This window comes from Macaca thibetana, chromosome 2 (genome assembly GCF_024542745.1).
Source record: "Macaca thibetana thibetana isolate TM-01 chromosome 2, ASM2454274v1, whole genome shotgun sequence".
Taxonomy (NCBI): domain Eukaryota; kingdom Metazoa; phylum Chordata; class Mammalia; order Primates; family Cercopithecidae; genus Macaca; species Macaca thibetana.
In genome coordinates, this window is record NC_065579.1 from 6,350,433 (window position 1) to 6,373,158 (window position 22,726).

The 22,726-nt window shown below is 34.4% G+C and overlaps 1 protein-coding gene and 1 pseudogene across 1 annotated transcript in view; both read right to left on the reverse strand.

Moving 5' to 3' along the window:
* LOC126948019 (60S ribosomal protein L36a-like) overlaps positions 1-21,822 on the reverse strand; it is a 731,948-nt gene extending 710,126 nt beyond the window's left edge. The window contains exon 1 of the mRNA XM_050779250.1: positions 21,819-21,822. The gene's annotated coding sequence lies outside the window, so the exon portion shown is untranslated. The remainder of the gene's footprint in view (positions 1-21,818) is intronic.
* LOC126949582 (uncharacterized) lies at positions 12,895-13,047 on the reverse strand (annotated as a pseudogene).
* Positions 21,823-22,726: the final 904 nt, after the last annotated feature.

Genomic DNA, 22,726 nt, shown 5'->3' on the forward strand with positions numbered 1-22,726 from the left:
AGGAGGAAAAGATGTGTATTGACAATGCAAATATACCAAGGAATAGCTCTTATTAAGGCAGATATGTCTGCACGCAGCAAATGACAGTCAAATTTTATTACATTCAGCATTCATATAACACATGGATTGTAACCTTTGGCCTTGGGTTCCTGGGTGGAAAAAGATGAGACAGTTAATATCTGTTGAGAGCTTATTGCATGCCAGGCACTGTGACCATAAACAACTATCATGCTTTATTTGCTGGTTAAGAAAACATAACTATCATGCTTTGTTTGTTGGTTAAGAAAACATAACTATCATGCTTTAATTACTGGTTAAGAAAAAAAAAATTAAAGGCAACAGTTTTCTCCTTTTAAGACCAGTTAGTTAATTTAGATTATTCAATCCCTTCTCTTCACTACTAACAGGAGGTCAGTTATAGGTCGTAAGTGCATGACAGTATTTTTCAGGTTTCCCTGAATAGATCAGATTTTATCCCATGTTCCCTGTGATTGTAATAAAATTTGACAATGTACTGAATATTTTATATTTGGACTAAAAAATTGCATTGCCTGGATTTTCTCTTGCTGTTGGAAATGTCAAAAAATTGAGAAACTTGCTCATGTACTTTTGGATGGAATACATTGTATGAAGACACTGAAAAGTTTACTGGAGTGTCTCATTAGTCCTGATTTCCAGTGGTCCGTATAGTTCTAATTCAATGTGGGCCAATGTGGTCATTAGTTATGGGCCACACAGTTTCTGTACAAAGTAGCAAGCACTGAGTTTTTTCATTAAAATATTTTTTTAAATTTTAATTGCAGTGAAATAGTAAGTATTTTAAATGTAACCATAAAGCTTTAAAGGCATTAATTTAATGAACAGGAGAGAACTTGGAACTATATACATCTACTGGGTCATGGCAAGGCCCATGGTAAGACAAATGGAGAGGTCGATCTAAAACCAGAGAGCAGCAGAGCTGAGGGTTCAGTGTGCATAACCTGTGCCACTAGTCTGGGTAACAGTGAGGTAGCACGGCACCTGAAAGCAGGCCAAGGCTCAGTGTTACTTCTCCAGAGGTATGTACAGTAGAAAGAGTACCTTTTTAACAATAAGTATAGGTAAATATATTAAAGATTCAGATTAAATATACACTCAAGTCATACCTTGCTTCAGTATTATGCCTGGTGTTGGACTGGACACACACACACATGCACACACACACACTCTCTCTCAATATATCCTCATATCAGCAAGGTGAAGTGGACAGAGGTGATCCAACTTCATACGTCCTTGGAGATTGCTGAGGCTTCTTTCTGTATAAGTGTCAATGAGATCAAGTTGATTAAGTTCAGTTGGTGTTGTTCAGTTCAATTATATCCTTACAGATTGGCCTGATGATGGATTAATCAATTACTGGTAGAGATGTGTTCAAGTCTCCACCTATAACAGTGGATTTGTCTATTTCTCCTTGTAGTTCTATTAGTTTCTGTCTCACATATTATGATGCCCTGTTGTTGATACATACATATTAAGGGTTGCTACGTCTTCTTGGAGATTTGACACATTTATCTTTATGCAATGCCCCACTTTATCCCTGAGAATATTTCTTTCTCTGAGGTCATCTTTGTCTGAAATAAATTATATATTCCAGCTTTCTTTTTATTAGTGCTAGCATGGTATATATTATGTATTTACTTTTGAGCTATCTGTGTTTTTATATGTAAGGTGGGTTTCTTGTAGGCAATATAGTTGGGTCTGTTTCTAACACTCTGACAATCTCTGTCTTTAATTAGTGTATTTAGACAATATACATATAAAATCATTATTGATTTAGTTGGATTGATAGTTGCCATGTTTATAATGGTTTTCTATTTTCTGCATTTGGTTTTTGTGACTTTAAAAAATCTTCACTTCTTTTGCCTATTGTGACTTTGAGCATTTTACAAAGTTCCGTTTTCTCTCCTGTTTTAGCATATCAATTATAATGCCTTAACAAAGCTTTTAATGGTTGCTATTGGCTTTGAAATACACATTTGCAGCTAATCCACTTTCAAATAACACTACATTCCTTCGTGAGTAGCACAGGGACCTTGTAACAAAGTCCATGTGCTACCCAATTCTTCCCTTCTATGTTCCCTTATAACATGGCTGTCTTTTATTTCACTTATCCAAATGCCATAAACATCCAATATACTGTTACTTTTAGTACTCTGAATATGTATTTATCAGACCAATTAAAAATCAGAAAAATGAAATCTAAATTAACACAATTATATTTAAAAATTACATTTTGAGCATTTCCTCTTGTAGAAAAATTGTTATGTTTAAATGCTGTGTCAGTATCGGGAGCTTTTTATTTTGCCTTCATGTATTGCTTTTATGATGCTTTTCCTTTCATTACGAAAATCCAGGTTTCTGAATTCTGTCATTTACCTTCTCCCTGAAGAACTGCCTTTAACATTTCTTGCAAGGCAGGTCTATGGGCAACAAGTTTCTACAATTTTTGTTTTTCTTAGTCTTTATCTCCTTTACTTTTGAAGGATAATTTCATCATATATATAATTATTGATTTTTTTTCTAGCAACACTTTAAATATTTAATTGCAGTGTCATCATTTTTACATGGTTTCCAACAAGAAGTCTACTGTGATTTGTACCCTTTTTCCTCTATAAATAAGGCTTTTTATTTCACTCTGGCTTCTTTCAAGAATTTTCTCTTTGTTTTTGTTTTTCTCAATTCTGATATGGTATGCCTAAGTGTATATATATATTTTTTGTATTTATCCTGCTTGTTGCTCATGGAGCTTCCTGAATCTGTGGTTTGGTGTTTATCATTAATTTTGGAAAATCCTCAGTCATTATTACTTCATGTATTTATTATGCACCATTCTCTGTCTTACCCTTCTGGTATTCCAATTACATATGTGTTAACCCTTTTGAAATTGTCCTACAATTCTCGAATATTCCGTTTTGTTTTCTTTTTTTAAAATTTATTTTTCCCTTTGCATTTCAACTTGGAAATTTTTTATCGACATATTTTCAATCTCACTGACTCTTTTCTCGGTTGTTTCTGGTCTACTGATGAACTCGTCAAAGACATTCTTCATTTATGTTAATTTTTTAATTTATATTTTTTTGGGTTTTGTTGGCATTTCCACCTCTCTGCTTACATTACCCATCTGCTCTTGTGTGTTGTTTATTTTTTCTATTAGAACCTTTCACTTATTAATTATAATTATTTTAAATTACCTAGCTAATAAATCCAACATCTATACCATATTTGAAGATGGTTCTGATACTCGGTTTATCTCTGCAGATAATGTGCTTTTTTTCTTATAGAATGGTTTATACTTTTGGTTGAAAGTTAGGCATGACGTATGATGTAGTAGAAGATGTAAATAGTTCTACGGTGTGAGATTATGTTTACCTGGCTAGGAGCTGGCCCATGTTCAATGTTTGCTGTAGCAGTAGGTGCCAAAAGTTTCCATTTTCCCTGTTGTTCTTGTTTTGTCTGTCCTTTTTGGGGGGTTGTGGGGGTTCCCTAAAAACTCTTTCCTAAATGGAGTCTGTGTCTTGAAGCTCTGTCGTTCGTAATTCACTATTATTATATTGGAAACCTGTTGATGTATCGTTAAATAATAAGAGAGTGAAAACATTCTATAATATTTTGATGAAATCTCGGCCTTTTGGAGAGTCTTGTCTCTGAACTATATAATCTTCACAAGTGTTACTTGGCTTCCCCCCACCTTCAGATGAGACAGAAAGGCAAAGGGGGTTGGAGTTGACCCTACCTTAGGTCATTTAGCATCCCAGTAAAGTCTTTTCTATCGGAGAGCAAGTCCTCACTATGAAGAACACTTTATATATACTTCAAAATGGTTAGTTTCCCTCTTGCCCAGCCAGACCTGCCAGGGGATTTTTCTTGGCCCATTTTGAGGATCTTGTAGGGTTCCTAGAGGTAAAACCCATGTATATACGGGGGCTTCACTAATATTATGGCCACCAAGAGTTTCTCACTCTCAAGTGAGTCTGCATTCAGGCTCCAGAAATTCATAAAAATTATCATTTAAGTGCTACTAGAAGTTCATGGGCCATTGGCTTTTGCTCCAGAAAAATAAATCTTGGCTGTATCTCTCTTGATGTGCCTGTGTCTTCAGATTTTATAGTGATGCCCTTTGACCTCAATTCTCTAATATGTCCAAGAAATGTCATTGATTTTTAGTTTGTCTAACTTGTTTGTATTATAAGGGTGGGAGAAAGGCTTTCCAAACACTTTGTATATCAGAGCTGAAACTAGAAGTCCAGATTTATTTCTCTTGTTTTGAAGTTAAACCCTAACTTTGCATCCCAGCTGCAGCCGTAGCTATGATACACAGTGGTATATGTGTGAGGCACTGTGTTAGGAAACCTAATTTCAAAGCACAATATTATGAATTATCAGAGTGATCTGTGAATAAGTTACAAAACCTCTCTCTGAGCTTCAGTTTTCTATCTCTAAATCTACTAATATTTGCCTAGATTGGTGTTGCTTTAGATAAATCTTAGTAGAAGAGCTTCTCTTTGGTTAAAAAAATAGAAACTCTAGAAAAGTATAAAATAGTATTATCAAATATTTATTTGAAGTTCTAAGGTAAATTGAATTTCTAAAATTTAAATAAGTAATTCTTAGTAATTTATATATCAAAGAATACTGGGCTCTGGAGTCCTAGATGTCTAATAAGAAGATTATGGTATAAATGATGTTTTAAAATTCATGCTTGCAAGAGACAGTCCTTTGGCATCTTCTGATTCTTACACATTTTGAAAATAGGATAAAATATAGATAAGACAATATATACGAGATAAATACATATAGGCTAAAATATATTCAGGTGTTCAGGATATTTTTATGCTGAACAGAGAATAAAATATTACTCAGGATTTACAAAAAGTTAATTTCTCCTTTTATAACATTTTACATTTGTAATTAATACAACATATATAATAAGTTAGTTTTCTCTAGGTATTATATACCATGTCAAAGTTAATTATTGTAATTTTAACTATGGACTACTTTTAATCACTTGATATTAATTACTCATTTTTAGTCTTTTTACCAACTGTTTTTCTGTCTATCAAAAAGAAGATAACTCAAAATTTCTTTACTGGTGTTCTGTTCTCATCTTTTAAAATGATTCTTATCATGGCATCAGCTGTGATTCTAAATGCACTAAGGAAATGTGAATGATATTCAAAATTATTGGAAAAATGTTTAAAACACATCAAATGAAAACAGTACATTTTTGTCTTATAAATACAAGGTCCACAACTCATATATAATTTATCCAGTGTTATTTAGGACAAATGACTTGCCTTCCACTAATAATATAAAAGAAAATAAAACCAAATTCCTAATTTGAAGGGGAGTGCACCTAATATAGAGAAATATGTATGATTTAATCATATATTGTGATCTGAACACTTTCTCTCTCTATATATATATATGTATAAATATATGACTATGAATGCAGTTTGAAAATAATTTACACAAAGAGGATTAAAGTGAGGTAAGGGAAGCTTCACAAGGGAGAAAATATGTCTTAAAGAACAATATTAGTTTTCAAGATTGAGAAAATAGAGATGGTAACTTCAGGTACCATCAATACGACTGGTATTAGCTGGTGTGGAAGAAAAGTAGGGTAGTGGTAGGTAAAGCTGTAAAAATAGGCAGAGACCAAATAAGAAACAGCTTTATATGCTGTATGGATAAATTCTATCACAGCATATCATCAAATGTTTAAAACAGGTGTTTAGGAAAAAGTGGTGAATACGGTTCAATACATTTTTTTGGAATTACTTTTCTTTATGGGATTTATTTTTTCTTCTAACCCAGTGGACTATTGCCTTGTTTTATTTTTAAGGGTTTATTTATTTAAAAAAAGAGGTGGAAGTTAATAATAAACAATATCTATCCTTTCAGATGTTTTCAAATAGGAAGGAAATACAAAAGAGGTTACCGAGTGTCTTTCCCTGAGAAATCTGCGACTAAGAGAATCTTCTCTGTTAGAGAAACTTTAAGGAAAGCTGACTAGAGATAGGTTAATGAATGTTGCTAGTGAATGACCTTACTGGGTCCTCCAACCAAATGTTTCAGTAATTCTCTGATTTTTAGAGTTGCAAACAAGCTTTGCGAGTTCATGATAAAATTTGTAAAGCAGCTTATGGTTTACAAGGATTAGTGGGGCTCTGTGCGTCCAAGGATTAGCCTTTATGTTTAATGTGCTTGCCCTCACAGACAGAAGTGACACTGCTCCTTCAGCTTCAATAGGCGATGCACTGTCAATGATTTTTCCAGTCCTGGCAATACTGAACTCTTTCTTGTGGTCAAGGTCATACACATTGTTGCTAGCTTTCAAATGTAGAAAAAGGGGAATTTTGTTTACCTTCTAAGAGACGATTAGGAGGAAATTCATAAAGGCACAGAATCTCTGAATGGGAACTTTTCTTAGGGTTACTTAATTAGATCTTTAGTTGGATTCAGAATCTGTTCAGGGTCTCATCTGATCGTATCTTTGAAAAGATGAGATAGCGTTGAAATTTCTCATGGGGAATGCCTGAGGACAATCTTTGTGCTTGCTCAAATATACTGAAGTGTTATTTCAGGTCACCCTTTGGAACAAGGGTTTAGAGGCTCCCCAAAAAGGAAAATAGCAAACAAAAGGGGGAAGAAATTCTAAAAGGAAAAAGCTATGGAACAGAAAAAGAAAAAAATAAATAAAGATAATGCACATTCAATTACTAACCCTCAAGGACACTAATATCAGAGAGTGTCCTACATCTAACAGAGGTATGCATATTCATGGAATTAAAATTGATTCCAAATCACTCAAATTTTTCCATAGATGCCCTTGTGGAGGTTCAATATAGGCAGAGCTTTGATACCTATTTCAGCTCTCCAACCACCTTTAAAAATCTGACAGAGGGGAAGGAAGCCTTATTACTCACACATTTAAAAGATTAGTATGTCTGTAAAGCAAAAATTTTAATCCACATTTATTAGGTAGCCCCAAATTTACTTTTCACATCTTACTGCTAACATGTATCTGTTTCATGTACACAAAACTTTAGGTGTCAGATGACTCAAAATAGCCATTCTTGGGAGGCTGTAGTTGATTCCCAGAGAAGCACTGTAGTTGATTCCCAGAGAAGCACTGTTTGGTAATTAACTGTAATTGTTGGTATAGCTCTCCCTATTCATGTTAAAATGGCTCATGAACTTCCCACAAGAATCTGTAATGATTTGTGTAACTTGTCATCATTGATATCCTATTGCTCCAGTTCTTCCCCTGTTCATTTTATTCTTCAATCCGAAGAGGCTATGGGAGCCTAAGACCCAAGTACGATTTGTACTCCCTTTGATATCAGCTGAATGCAAACTGCATAAATTCTAATTGTGTAACATTGTGATATTTATTTTTATTTCCAACTGATAAATGGTTACAGATCATAGTCCTAAGTTTATATAGCTCTAAAATTTAAATACACTGTAAGGATTCTTAAAGACTTACAATACTCTATATCCTCCAGCCTTTGTCATCCAGACTGGATCTTATATGTAACCCCTTTATATACATATCCCCACGGAGATTTTGAATTTTGGACTTTAGAAAGATCTTGTTTTTCTTATTGATTTGAGTGAATGTTTGATAATCTAAATACAATGTTTCTTCATATTTTCAGTAATCTATGTTTTAAAACATTTATCTATTTCACTTTTCTTCCTTGTTTTTAGGATTAAGACAAATGTTCTCTATAATATTTCCACGTTGTTTTTCCTTATATTCCATTTGGATGGTTAAAATGCATGGCTTGACCCACATTCTGCTACAAAATGACCAGAATATTATCAGTGGAATTTTCATAAAAAAAGGAAAATTTAGGCAGTGAACCAATCGCAGAGCAAAATTTGGGTGCAGAGTAGTGGTATACTTGAGCCTTTCTGTGCTATGTAAAGGACTCTCCTAGCACTGATAATAAGGGAATTTGTAAAGTCAGTCACTACCTCTCACTATTAATAAATGCCCAGCAAGACAAGAAGAATGAAAACTGGCTGACTTGATTAAAAGGGACATTGATCTTTGGAGAGAGAAAGATCATACATGGAGATGGAACCTCCAGATTCTTTGTTTTTTCTCTGCTGTTTGGTCTTGGAAAGTCTGTGAATACTGGAAAAATTTCCAAATCTTAAATCTGTAGAACTTGAATTCTAGGGATTATGAAAAAAATTAAGAAAAATTAGAATTAGGGAACTATGAAACTTCACTTTGTATGGCTTTTGAGTGCTTATAATTATTAAAATCAAACAACTCCACTCTACCTTTCATGTGAAAAATGTGTCACAGTAGTTTGAGAAAGTTTTATATAATTTGCCTGATAAGTTTACTTCTTTCCCTTAAACAACTTTTTCTGTGACACTCTTTGGATATGAATTATTTTGACCTCTACAGAACACACTTCAGTTTGCAGAACTGTGTTTGGGGGATCTGTATGGAAGGATTTCTCAAGGTAACTGCAGAGGGAGGAGGCTCTATTGCCAGAAGCTGATTCATTAATTTTCAGACAGATTCATGGTTTGTGAATCAACAGACGAGAATTCTCTTGGCTAGAAATAAGGGAGATTGCAATAAGTTCAGTGACAGGCATCTGTTATGTCTGCCAGGGAGCTGTACAGTTCAGTCAGTCTTCAGTGATTTCATCCTTCTTATATTTCTAGAGTTGAATGCAGATGTTATTTAAATTGAGTTGAGCCAGAGGGTTTCATTTTCTATCAATATTACTGATACAAACAGTGGGATCTTACTAGTGTGGTACTGATACTCTAATAGTTAACGTATGTTTTATCTAGATGGCTACTTCCCTAGCTAAGTCAGTTATATGTTATTTATAAATGATAGCTATATCAGATGATGGATCATTTGACTGTAAGAAACAGAAACCTACTGGACCTAACCTAGACTAAAAAAAAATGTATTGGTAATATGGTAGGCAGCTTTTAAAGAATCAAACAAAAGAAAATGAATTAACAATACTCAAAAAAAAAAAAAAAAAAAAGAAAGAAAAAGAAAAAGAGAAACAAAGTAGTTCTTTAAAATAGCTGATTGATCCAGTTTTGTTGGGTGGTCTTCTCCCCAGACTAGGAGGGGGTACATTTGTTGATGTTGCCACCAAGATAACATGCAATGCTGTATTCCTAAATTAATATTGAGGTGCTTTTATCAAAAGAAAGAGGGATGGGTGCTGACAGTGTAAAGCAGTGGATACCCACTTCATAAATCTGCAACTGAAATTCTCAACGAATGTCTGTGAAGAGAGTTTAGCATTAATCTCAAGCTTCACATTCATTCCTTCCTTCATTCAAGAAATATGTGAATGCCTCTTTTTGCCAGGTCTTGTCTGTGAAAAGACAGATATACTCCCAACTCTCACCAGATATCTCCTATAGAGATATCCTCTCTTTCTAGTCCCTCTCTGACTTTACTGAGGTACAACTGACAAATAAAAATTGTACATATTTAAGATGCCCAACTGATATTTTTAGATACATATGTATTCTGATATGAAGACCAAATCAAACTAAGTAACATATCTATCACCTCACATAGTTACCGTTTTCTTTTTTCTTTTTTTAAAAATCTTTTTGTGACAAGAATACTTAAGATCAACCTTCTTAAGAAATTCCAAGTACACCATACAGTGTTGTTAACTATAGTCACATTACTGTACAATAGATCTCCAGAACTTCTTCATCCTGCAGAACTAAAAATTTGCATCTTTTGATCAATGTACCTCCATTTTCCCTTCCGCCTAGACTCTAGGGGTCTAAACCTCTATAATAATAGACCTCTGCAAGTCTATTTTAGACTGACCTATTTCACTTTTCGTAATGTCTTCTAGGTTTATACATGTTATCACAAATGGCACAATTTCCTTTCATTTTAAAGTTGAATAGTATTCCATTGCTTATATATGTGTGTGTATATAACTACATTTTCTTTATCCATTCATCCATTAATGAACAATTAGGAATATATTGCTATTGTGAATAATGCTGAAATGAACACAGGAGTGCAGATATCTCTTTGAGATAATGATGTAATTTCCTTTGGGTTTATATCCAGAAGTGGGATTGCTGGATTATAAAGTAGTTGTATTTTTTCTTTTAAGAGACAGCATCTTGGTCTGCCATCCAGACTAGAGTGCAGTGGTATAATGATAGCTCACTGTAACCTCAATTTCCTGGGCTCAAGCGATCCTCCTGCCTCAGTCTCTCAAAGTGTTGAGATTACAGGCATGAGCCACCAAACCTACTAGTAGTTTATTTTTATTTTTTTAGAAACTTCCTTATTGTTTTTCATAATGGCTATATCAATTTACATTCTCATCATCAGTGTACAAGGATTTCCTTTTCTCAACATTCTCACTGACACTTATCATTTTGATAATAGCTATTCTGACAGGTGTGAAATGATAGTTCATTGTGGTTTTAATTTGTATTTCCCTAATGATTAGTGATGTTGAACACTTTTTCATACACTTATTGGCCATTTATATGTCTTCTTGAAGAAGTGTCTATTCAGGCCCTTTATCCATTTTTTAATCAGGTTGTTTTTTGTTGTTTTATTTTGTTTTTGCTATTGAGTGCATACGTTTCTCATGTATTTTGGATATAAACCCTTATCTATGTTTGTCAATATTTTCTTTCCTTCTGTAGGTTGCTTTTTTCACGTATCGATTGTTTCCTTTGTCTGTGAAGAATCCTCTTAGTTAGATGCAATCCCTTTTGTCTATTTTTGCTTTTGTTGCTTGTGTTTTTGTTGTCATATCCAAAAAAAATTGTTGTGCAACCCAATGTCAAGAAACTTTTTCCTTATGTGTATCTAGTTTTCCCTGTGTTTATTTAACTTTTTCCCTAGTTTTGTGGATTCAGGTCTAGTGTTTAAGTCTCTGACCTGTTTTTAGTTGATTTTTGAATATAGTGTGAGATAATGGCCTAATTTATAAGATACCAAATTCAATAGCACATTAAAAGCATTACATAACATGATTAAGTGAGATTTATCTCTTATATGCAAAGATGTCTCAACATATGCAAATCAATCAAACACATTAACAGGATGAAAGGAAACAAAACACATGAGTATCTCAATAGATGCAGAAAAGTATTTTTCAAAACTCATTTTATTCAAAACATCATTTATATGGAACTCTTGACAAAATAGGTATAAAAGAACTTACCTCAACACAATAAAGTCCATACACTAAAATCCCACAGCTAACATCATAATATATAGGAGAAAACTTAAATATTTTCCTCTATGTCCTGGTAGAAGGCAAAGATACTCCCTTTTGCTATTTGCATCCAATATAGTACTGAAAGTCCTATACAGAGCAATAAGACAAATAAATGAAATAAAAGGTATCCAAGTAAAGGAAAAGGAATGAAAGGAAGAAAGAAGTAAAACTATTGGCTTGCGAATGACATGATCACATACTTTGAAAACTGCATAGACTTAACAACAACAACAGCAACAACAACGAACAGAATTAAAGAATGAATTCACTAAAGTTGCAGGACACTAAATCAAAATATCAAAATCAGTCATGTTTCTATATAAAAACAATAAACTATCTAGAAAGGAAATTATGATAATCTACTGACAATAGCAGCAAAATGATAAAATACTTAGGAATAAACAGTGAAAGAGATGAAATTTATGTGCTGAAAATGATAAAACATTGATTGTGTCTTCTATAATGAAATAACTAGACAAAAATGAAATGACATTCTGTGTTTATGGATTGGAAAGATTAATATTGTTAAAATATTTGTACTACCCTAACTAATTTACAGAATCAATGAAATTTCTATCAAAATTCCAATGGCATTCTTTACAGAAATATATATATATATATATATAAACAATTCTCATAGAACCACAAATTCCAAGTAACCAAAAATCCTTGAACAGAAAGAACAAAGCTTGAGGCCTCACATTTATTAATTTTAAGATACACTAAAGAGCTATTGTAATCAAAACAGTATGGCACTGGCATTAAAAAAGATGTGTAGACTAATGGAACAGAACAGAGAACCAAGAAATAAATCCACACATCTACAATCAACTCATCTTCCACAAAGTTGCCAAGAGCACAGAATGGACAAAAAGATGGTTTCTTCAAGATGACATTGGGAAAACTGGATATTGACATGCAGAGATAGTGTCTCTTTACCATATACTGTCACTGATTACCATCAAATAAAACATTATTTATTAGGTGGAATTAACATAAAATGTTTCTGATATCACCTTTATTTTCAATTAATTTTAATTAGTAGACAGTGGGTAACCACAAAAATAATGATGCAAATACAACTGTCTTGAGGGAATATCAATCTGGTGGTGGTCTGAAGAATAAACTCTTAGGGAGAGTGACAGAGGAGGCTAAAATGCCAAGTAATTAACAGGAGATTATCAACTGCTTTCATTCTGATAGAGTCCAGAGAAAATATCACAATAATAAGTTTAAAATATTAATACTTAGAGCTTAAGTGATTTATATGCATAAATGTATCCTTTCCCATAATTATTTATATTTCTTATTTTATTCAACAGTACAAGGGAGGTAATAGATAAGGTAATTGAGGTAGAAAAAGATTTGCCTTAAATTTCTTATTTAGTGAATGGAGGAGGTAAGATCAATATAGATTAACCTACCAGCACTTTGATTCTTTAACATTCCATAGCTATTTAATTAGTGGTAGGTAGAGAGAATTGAAAGGATATATTATGAAGAAAGCAGAGACAGTAGGCAATAAATCTCATATTTTTGACTAGGACTAGCTATGGGGAATGATAGGTTTCCCTGTCTCAATTAAAGCTGGATATCAGCAGGGAATAATTCTTTCCTGGAACCTTTGTGACACAAACAACTATTAATATACATTTTATCAATAAGTTTAAAAAATAAATTTATGAACATTAACCTAATTTTACACTTGATCTTAGCCAAAAGGCCGAGAAGCGATTAACCTAATTTTTAATAATGAAAAATCTATGATGGAAAATCAGATTAAGCAGCTCAGATTTTCTGTCACATCTACTGACTAATTCTCAGGAGGAAGTGTGCATATGAGTTTGAATTTTATTTCTTAATACTTGTTTTTGTGGGGAACTTTATGCAAACAATGGGATTCTCTGTACTGGTCCTTTTTGCATTTAAATGTCTCAATTTAAAATTTTTGTTTGATTTTGAATTAATAATGATTTTTCTTATTTGGAATCTTATTACAAATTTATTTATCACATTTCCTATTTCCATTTTCCATTTCCCGCAAGTCACACTTATTTTTCAACAAGGTAGGCAAGAATCTATTAAACCACATTTCCACCTTTGTAAATATCAAACACTTGTGGTTCCCTAAGTAAAGTTGTCCTTTTTTGAAATTATTAATGACTGTGGCATCTAAGGAAGAAACATAGGAAGAATAAATGAAACATTTATAAAACAGAATTTTTATACATTCATAAATAAACATTATAAATATAATTACTCTTTAGTTCATAATGCTGCAATGAAAATGACAGTATCATGTGTTCATCCTGTTTTTCCAGTTTCTCCTCAACAACAGGGAAAGAGTAAGAAATTGTGGATTTCATAGTAAGACAACAATAGCAAAAACTCCACAACCACCAATCTTTTTCCAAAGTGTTAATATTGATTGGCTACTTGCATAATCTTTTTTTCTACCAACATAAAAAAATAACAAATTAATTTTTCCTATTCTATTGCAAAATATAAGAAAAAAATTGTGAGTTTTTTTTTTTGTTTTTTTGTTTTTTGGTATTTGCCAATCAATAAGTTTGAGAATTTATCTTACAGAGAGTCAACATGCAAAGGAAAAAGACATTATCTTTGAGAGGAGATGAGAAGAGACTTTATGTTGAAAGACAGAGATAATAGACTAAAAGGAAGGAAGGTTCAGTATTGAAGAAAGTGGAGCTATGATATAGGAGAATGAAATGATCTTTGTTTATTTGATTTATAATATTAGGTTCAATGGCTGCACCTTTATGGTGCTACAAGTCTTTGCTTCGAATATATTTGTAAACAATGATGCCTTTGTTTCACTGAAGTCTTCTCACATTGAAATCTTACATGCTATGGTTTGAGTATGTCCCCTAAATTTAACGTGTTAGAAACTATTCCTTAATTCATGTGTGGATTGGAGGTGGGGTTTGGGAGGCAAATTGGATTAGATTAGATCATCAGGGTGGTGCCCCCATGATGGGACTTCTGGCTTTGTAAGAAGAGGAAGAGGGACCTAAGCTGGCATGTCCTTGCCCTCTTGCCGTGTGATGCTCTCTGTCATGTTATGACTGTACAAAAGCCCTTTCCAGAGCCTGCTGCCATGCCCTGGGACTTCTCAGTCTCTGGAACCATGACACAAATAAATTTATTTGCTTTGTACACTAGTCAGATTCAGTTATGCTGCCATAGCAATAGAAAGCAGATGAAGGCACCACAGAACTCTTCTGACCTTGAGAAATCAAATATTGGTGAGAACTAAACACGTTTTCATAAAATAATGGAATCTGAAGCCAAGAATCTGAAACCACATTTACAGAAACTCAAGCATTCTACGTACTCTTCTACTGACTATATTAAGGGAAATGCATGGAACTACATTTACAGGTTGTGTAGACTGTGTAAGCACACAAGTCAAAATTGTGGAGGATAAATAATCTTTGTCAAAGCCAGGGAAAAGATGTAGGTCCTCCAACTCATCTTTCCCCCTACAATTGATATTTCTTTTTATTTCCCATTTTCAGGCTACTTTCCCAGACAAAAAGACATAATTAAGTTTGACAAGAAAGCATTCTTTGTGTATAAAGATAAATGTTTTAATACTCTCACACATTTCTACTTTATTCCTTGATAATTCAGGATGTTGACACACAAAAGTGTGACTAGAGAGGGGTAACCAGTATGATAAAGAATTAGCCAATCATCATCATGTATAGAAAACATATAAAAGGACAGAGAGTGAGTGGTTTAAAGAAGGGAGTATATTAAAAGCTATCTATGATCACTAGGCTGTCCTTAGAAAGATGAAAAATGCTTATGTTGGGCAATATCAGAAGATAAAACTATTCTAGGGACATGCAGTTTACAGCATAATTTATTTCACTTCAATATAAAGGAGATATATATATACACACACACATTATATATATTATATAAATTGTGCTCTTATTGGGCCTCATATTCATTTATTATTCATTAAGTAACATTTACTGCTGGGTATGAAAATTAATAAAACATGGGCTCTACTGTGGTGAAATCCTGCTCCATCCAGAGGCAAGGCACAGTACCATACATATAGTAGAGGGTGGTTAGGACTGTAATAGGGATAAGTACCAAATGATCCTTTGACACTTCACAGGCAGTAAATGTCTTGATATCATGAACTTTGACTTGTGATCTGTCCCACTACCTAGCTTTGTAAAAGAGAATGCTCAATATTTGAATGAAGTAATTAGATCCATCTATCAAAGAATAGACTACTTTGATGTACATTGTACATGTGTACTCCCTCCTAGGGAATATTCAAGAAGCAAGACATAGCCTAGTTTGAGATGCAGTGGAAGTCATTTCAATATTGGTGAGAACTTTGAAATAGATGAATAACCAGTAAAAACTCTCACGGTCTTAAGTTTTTGTAGATCTGTCGCTAGGATAGAAAAACAAAAATTCATTCTTCACTTTCTTACCATCCCAGCGTTAATAAATGTATTTCTTTATGAAGAGCTCAGGAGACAATCTATTAATAGTTTTTCATACTGTTAAAATTATGTTAACAATTTAAATGTTAAGTAGATATTATAAAAATAATTGGATATTGATGAGGTCTGATTATCATATCTCATTATTAAATTGAAAACATTTTCTCCAAATAATGTAGCACCTATAGGAAAATAAGGATTGAAAACCAAAGCAGCCAAGTATTCCCCTCACATTGACTATGTTTGTGAAAACTGCTTTGTAAGATATGGTCTTCTTAAAATTCAAAGTCCCAAACAGGGAAAGGTTAGAATAAGGAGGCTATTTAAGTGATTTCTGCTGACAAAGATCAATTAAGATATTAACAGTGTAGACCTTCTGGAATCTGCTTCATTGAGAAGTATACTTGTAAGATACTGTTCTTACTCTAAAGTAAATGCTTTGTTTGTGTTTAAGAGTGTCAGCTTGGCCGGGCGCGGTGGCTCAAGCCTGTAATCCCAGCACTTTGGGAGGCCGAGACGGGCGGATCACGAGGTCAGGAGATCGAGACCATCCTGGCTAACACGGTGAAACCCCGTCTCTACTAAAAAATACAAAAAACTAGCCGGGCGAGGTGGTGGGCGCCTGTGGTCCCAGCTACTCGGGAGGCTGAGGCAGGAGAATGGCGTAAACCTGGGAGGCGGAGCTTGCAGTGAGCTGAGATTCGGCCACTGCACTGCAGCCTGGGCCACAGAGCAAGACTCCGTCTCAAAAAAAAAAAAAAAAAAAAAAAAAAAAAAAAGAGTGTCAGCTTGTAGGTTTAGGTGATGCACCCAAATTGTTCAGCAAGGGAGGAAAAGTGAGAGAGAGAGAGAGAGAGAGAGAGACAGAGGGAGAGACAGAGAGATGGGGCTCGGGGAGGGTGTGCTTGAAACTGCAACTGCTCCTTGAAGAAAAGTTCCATTTATTTATACAGAATATGAGGTATTATGGTGAATATTTACCAAAAGGAAGTATTTTATCAAAATTTAGAGGCTTGAGGATTGATAAAACCTTGAAAGTTGTGGGCAAAGTATGGCTGGCGATGGTGGCTCATGCCTATAATCCCAGCACCTTGGGAGGTGAAGGCGGGTGGATCGCTTGAGTCCAGGAGTTCACACCAGTCTGAGCAACATGGAGAAACCCCGTCTCTGAAAAAGAAAAAAAATATTTTACAAAAACTACCCTGGCTTGGTCGTGCATGCCTGTAGTCCCAACTACTCAAGAGACTGAGGTGGGAGGACAGCTTGACTTCAGGAGGTGGAGGTGGGAGGATGGATTGAACTCAGGAGGCAGAAGTTGCAGAGGACTGAGTTTATACCACCACACTCCAGCCGGGGCAACAGAGCCAGACTCTACTTTAATAATAGTAATAATAATAAATATGATGAGAAAATACTTTATTTTGTATAACTTTTCCAGTTTATATAATATTTACCAACAATGATAATCTCTGATTCATTTTCATAACAATCTTGTGAGGTCTTGAAAAATATATCTTTTTTTTTTTTTTTTTTTTTTTTGAGACGGAGTCTCGCTCTGTCGCCCAGGCTGGAGTGCAGTGGCGCGATCTCGGCTCACTGCAAGCTCTGCCTCCCGGGTTCACGCCATTCTCCTGCCTCAGCCTCCTGAGTAGCTGGGACTACAGGCGCCCGCCACCTCGCCAGGCTAATTTTCTTGTATTTTTAGTAGAGACGGGGTTTCACCGTGTTAGCCAGGATGGTCTCGATCTCCTGACCTCGTGATCCGCCCGTCTCGGCCTCCCAAAGTGCTGGGATTATAGATGAGAAAATAAGGATCAGAAAATTGATCTGCCTAAAGATATCTTATTAGAAAGTGTGAGACTCAGAACTAAAATCTAGGCCTCCTGGTTCCAAATTTTTTGCTCTTTGGTACTCTGTATAGATGAGAAATTCACCTTGAAAATTACATGTAAAGTAGGTAAAACATGATTAGAGTAATGACTGTCTGAAAACATACGTTTGGCACGACCTCATCCAGAGGACCATATGAGACACTTTGAATACATTTTGTGTGTTATAGACAAACATTTCCCTTTCTGAGGACCATGGAAGCTAGTGGGAGAAAGCGAAAAAAATATAATGACCTATAAGGAAAATCATAAGAGACACAATTTCACTAATCCTCAGATTCCTTCTTTATTTAACAAGTTTTTCCTTTTTTTGTGTAGTTTTTATTTTATACATTTTTACATAGTTAAGATCATGTCTTAGTTACATATTATATCTTTATTTGTTCACATAAATCATAATCAATTTTCAATGTCACTTAAATTCTTTGTAGGTAATATTTTAATTATATGTGTAATGTAAATACATATACAATATTTATAATACATATAAAATACATATAAAATATGTGTATATGTAAATACATATACAATATTACTTCAATGTTTTTCTAATGTTAGACATTTAGGTTGTTTCCAATTTGTGACTCTTTCAGATAATATTATGATGAAATTATTGCTACCATTTTAAAAGTAGAATACTATTACCTATATTGTGTTGTTTTATTATATATATCAATTAACACTTATACAACATATATATTTTATTTATATATGATTTATATAATTTATATCAATAGAAATAATTAGAATGGGCAGAAATTATGAATCTAATCTAGAGGTGCTCTAAGTGGTAAACTATAGATAGAGAGGTAGGGAGAAAGAAGGAAAGATGTAGTAAGAAAGAGAGAGAAAGAAAGGGAGAAAGGAAGCAAAAGGGGGAGAGAGAGAGAAAGAAAAAAAGAAAGAAACAAAGAAAGAAACAAGAAAGAGAAGAAAGGAAAAGAAAAGAAAAAGAAAAGAAAGAAGAGAGAGAAAGAAAGAGAAAGAAAAGAAAGAAAGAAAGAAAAGAAAGAAAGAGAGAGAGAAGGAAGAAAGAAAGGGAAAGAAAATAGTTTAAGCAAGGAAGCATAATGAAGGCATTCTGGGACAATGTATTTAGAAACCAGGGGATATATTTCCTTAGAAGATAGGAAGAATTATATGTAAAGCAAGAGCAAAAATTGTTAGGGATGGGTTAAATGGGTTGGTACATATTTATTATTTGGAGATGTTAGCATGAGCAGTGGAAGTCCTCTTTAGAACTGTGATTACTAGAGGAGTTTTAGAAAACTTGATGTATTAGTCAGGGTCCAAACAGGAGACAGAAAACACAGCAGTAATTTGACAGAGTCTATTTCATGTAAATAACTTTAATTAGGTATAAAGTTGCCAACAAATAGAGAATAATTCTAAGGTGTAGGAGAGGTGGAAACTGTAGAAGTTGCTGCCATCCTTATGGCTGAGAAAACAAGGAGCAAGAGAGGAAGTCACACTGCTCAGGAGGGAGTTCTGCTTCTCTGATGCTGGTGTCTCTGAGCTCAGAGGTCAGGCCTCATGGGTTCTGGGACTCAGACCTCTGAGGAAGGGGTGCTGCTGCTACAGGAACAACTGCTGACTATTATGAGGACAGAGCTTTCTTGAGGTCCTGATTATGAGAACCACAAGGTCACAAAGAGCCCTCAGGAAAACACAAAAGCAAGTCCTGTCTTCTTCCAAGCATGGAGCCTCCCTGTAGCACCTTTTGTTGACCAACTTCAATGGAAAGGCAGCCAAAGCACAAGTTTGTAGTCCCAGCCTCAGCATTTCAAAATAGAGTATAGAAGGGTGGCTTTGAAGTTGAGAAATATCTTAACAACAGGCACCATTCATGTGTTCTCACATGGATTAAATAAGAGGAAAATTGACATTTATTTAGGATGAGCCTCTCAGCCAAAACTCCTTCTTCACTTCTTGGATTTTGGAAATGGAAAAGCTTAAAACTAAAAGATTCCAAGCATCATCTTTTGATGCTTTTTTAAAAAAGGGAGCTACATTAAAAACAGCACATGGGTCAGAGTTCCTACTTCACCACTAGATTATCTGCTATGACCCTAAGTAAATTATTTCCTTCTCTTAGACCCAGTTTACTCTCTAATCCAATGAATCTATGTCATTGTATCTAATAAAGGTTTCAAGAGAATCAAAATGAGGTATCACACAAGTGCTTTGTCAATCACCAAATCATTGGTTTTCTTTCCAAATCCAGATAGTTTCTAATATGACAGGATGAACTTCAGCAATAGCTCTTGTATTTATTTTATATTTATTCTTATTATGAGCACCTTAGTTTACTTGCATATTACATAAACCTTTCCGAGCAGACTTTAATATCTGACTTTATTTTCTCTCTTATGTGTATTGCAAACATTGATGGATTTTTGGATTAATCTTATATATTATTGATTGAAATGCATCAATATCTTATCTCCCTATTGCTCAGTAACTTCAGTCTACACTGCCCAAGTTGTGATCACATACTATTTCACAACTGTTTTACATCCTATTACATCTTCATCTCTACCTACATGTGCTAATGTCTTTCTCCATGACATATTTTTGTTTAATTGAAAATAGGCATATTCTCCTTTGACCGTCTACAACAGAAAAGTTTATTCTGTGTGAGCACACGGTGCATGCATGTTTGTATGGAAATCTATTTTATAGCATATTATGTCATTTGTTGACAACATTCTCCTTAAGACGTGGTAAGCCTTCAGGGATTAGAAGTCATTTTTGTACCAGTGCCTCTTGCAGTACTTTGTAGGTCATAAACAGACAATAGACTTGTTGCATAATGTATTAGAGGAAGACTTGGCAGAACTTTGTGTTCAGTGTGGTACAAGGGATGAAGGAGACAAAGAAACCAAAGATGACTCATAGTTGTGAGCCCAGGAGTGTTGAGGACTTCACGTAAGATATAAATTTGGAAAAGATGGATTAGAGGAAGGTCATGGACATTTGTAAACATGCTCAGATTTAGTTTTAGGAGAATGCTTAATTGAATTTTATTCCATTATTAAACTTTTTTTAGAGATGAGGCAAAAGAACAATAAGCAATGTTATGGTTATAGATTTATACCTTAGAGGTTGAAATTTAAAACAAATAAGTAACTGAATTTCTTAAAGCCTAAGAGAGTGCCATTCACAAAATAAAATTTATTAAACAGATACCATGTGCAAGGATACATTGGTGAATACAATGGACAAAGTTCTTAACTTGTGAAGCTTGCAGATTTACTGCTGTAAATGGGTAGAGGCAAGATAAAAAAAATAAAACCCATAAGTATGGTTTCTTTCATATTCAGTCATTCAATAAATATTTGTTGAGTGTCATTCATAAACTAGTTTTTGGGCTATATTCTTGGGGATATAGCAATAAATATATCAGAGAGTTTACGGTCTTAAAAAACAAGGAATATAAATTTGATGAGTATTATGAGGTGCAATAGAGTAGTGTGCTTTGAGAACAGTTGTCATGGGTACTCAACCTAGAGTAGGCTGTTAGGAAAGACCTCTTGGGAGAATGAGGCGTAGGGATGCATCTGGTGGGAGAAGTGTATTTTGGCAGAGAACATCACCATTGAAGAACCAAAGGTGAGAAATAGTATATCAAGTTCAGGAGTGTAAATAGCACAGAATGAAAACATGGTAGGGATGCAGTGTAGTGTGTGTGAAAGGACTAGAGATACAGGTGTGCTCACATAATGCGGAACTCTGTAAATTATGTTACTAACTCAGAATTTTATTTTAAGCATGTTGTTAAGCCACTTGTAGCTATGAATAATTGATAGAATAAATTGAACTCAAAGAAGCTATCACCAGAATTTGGCTCTGATTTCCAAAATTACTACCTTTAACTGAATGGTGTCTACTTTCCTTTCTCTCTTCTTTGATAACATTCTAGTAAGATCTCTCACCCTCCAAATTTTAAAATTGCTTTATTGAATTATAACCCAATTCAAAACTATATACAAATTTAAATTGTGCAATTTGATACATTTTGACATATTTACATTCCCGTGAATCCATCATCACAACCAAGACAATGCACACATGCATCACTCCTTAAAGTTTTCTCATCCTCTGTGTCATCCTCCTTTTCTCACCCCCCTTACCCTACTTTAATTTCACCAGCCCTGATCTGCTTTCTGTCACGGTAAATTGGTTTTCAAATTCCAGAGTAGTGTGTAAGTGAAATAAAACACGTTCATTTGTTGTTCTTTCTGTTTGTCTTCTTTCACTTAGTATAATTATTTTGAGATCCATCCATGCCTTTGTATGTACCAATAGTTCATCCCTTTTTTATAGACCAGCAGTATTTCATTCAGTGTACAACACTTTATTTATCCATTCACCTGCTCTGAAGATTTGCTTTTCCTCACACACTTGGGTTACCAGTACTCAGCTGAAGACTTGAGGGACCTCACTACAGCTATCTAGAACTCTTTGTTTGCTCAGCTCTTTCTTCTCCAGTATTCTGTCTAGAGAGAGCCGGACGACTTGACATCCCTGGACCCTCCAATCTGTCTTAAATGAGGGAAACCACTGGGCTTTTTTAGTTTCCTCTCCCTGCCTCTCCATAGGGACCTAGAACTCTCTCTTTGCTTAGCTCTTTCTTCTCCAGTACTCCCTCTAGAAAAAGTGACACACGATGACATCACTGTACCCTACAGTCTGTCTTAATTTAGCGGGACGGCTGGGCTTTTTTCAGATTCTTCTTCCCGCACAGTGACCTGTATACTCTCTATAGATTGTAAGCTAGGGGTTATTGCACAAATTACTTTATTTTTTCCCTCCTCAGTGAGGAATCATGGTCCTGGGCTGCCTGATATCCAACATCTAAAAACTGTTGTTTCATATATTTTACCTGGTTTTGTTCAGAGTTTCCATTGTAAATGTAAATCCAGTCCCTGTTTCATCATCATGGCTAAAAGTGGAAGTTTCTTTTTGGTAACATTCAGTTATAAAAGTCTTATATTTATAACTATGACTTATTTTAATGTATTAAAGATAG